Source organism: Mastomys coucha, unplaced genomic scaffold, assembly GCF_008632895.1.
Source record: "Mastomys coucha isolate ucsf_1 unplaced genomic scaffold, UCSF_Mcou_1 pScaffold5, whole genome shotgun sequence".
Lineage (NCBI taxonomy): Eukaryota > Metazoa > Chordata > Mammalia > Rodentia > Muridae > Mastomys > Mastomys coucha.
Window position 1 is genome coordinate 53,431,728 of NW_022196911.1, and position 1,274 is coordinate 53,433,001.

Genomic DNA, 1,274 nt, shown 5'->3' on the forward strand with positions numbered 1-1,274 from the left:
AAAACCCAGAAAAACAAACAAACAAAGAAACAAACAAAAAAGCAAATAAAATAGAATAATAAGTAGGTTTTGGGGGGGTTGGAGAAAAGGCTCAATGGAAAAGAGTACTTGCTCTTGCAGAGGACCTAGATTTGGGTACCTAGCACCCACAAGATGGTTCACAACATCCACAACTCCAGTTCTAGAAGACTCTATATCTCCTTTTAACCTCTAAGGGCATCAGGCATGCATGTGGTACACATACATACAAGCAGGCAAAACACTCATATATAAACAAATCTAAAAATCAGAATTCTAAAACTAAAACTCCCAATTTTTGCAGTGCTACAGTCTGAATTCAGAACCTAGGACCTTGCACATACAAAGTTTTGAGCTGTAATCATGAACCTCATTTTAAAGTTTTACTTCTTTCTCCGTTTTGGAGACAGTATCACACAGTTGCCTAGTGTGACACTCTTCCAGCCTTAGTCTCCTGAAGTGATGGGATGACAGGTGTATCCCACTCACCTAGTTCTTTCTTTTTACATCAGTGTGTGTATGCATGTGTGTGTCAGTCCTTTCCTTCCAGCACTTGGGTTCCAGTGATCCAACTCAGGCTGCCTGGTCTGGCAGAAGGTGCCTTTTAACTGTTGAACGACCTCCCCAGTGTATACCTTTTTATATTGTATTTCTGAAGGTGTGTGTGTACTGGGGGAAGGGGTTGAATCAAGGGCCTCAGGCATGCTAAGCAAACCTCCATCGGTGGACTAAATGCCCAAGCTTTCAGTAGTTATTCACAGGGCTAGAATGGAAGGGGAGAACTAAGAACTGAGGAACTCTTGGTACCTAATGTTTCCATCCAAAATGCGGCACTAAGAGATAACTAAATCATAGCAGGGTTTCTAGAACCAGTGGTCTTGTTCCTTGCACCACCCAGCCCCCTGTGCTCCATGGAAACAACTGTTTGAGAAAGCTCAACACTGCCAGGAGAAAGTACTATACATTTTGGGCAACTCCTGGGAATACCAGAGTCCTGACTTCCTTCTCTCCTAAAAAGGGCGTACAGATTTGACTCCTTCCTTTATCCCTTTAAGGTAGTGTATGTATTTCTTACTCTTTAGGAGAACCCTTCTCAAGAAGCCAAGAGTCATACATCTTTGCAATGCAGTCATTAGGAAAGACAGGGCCTTCATACCCTAGGCTTGGAGAAACATAAAAAAGGTTCTTTGGCCAGGCGGTGGTGGTGCATGCCTTTAATCCCAGCACTTGGGAGGCAGAGGCAGGCGGATTTCTGA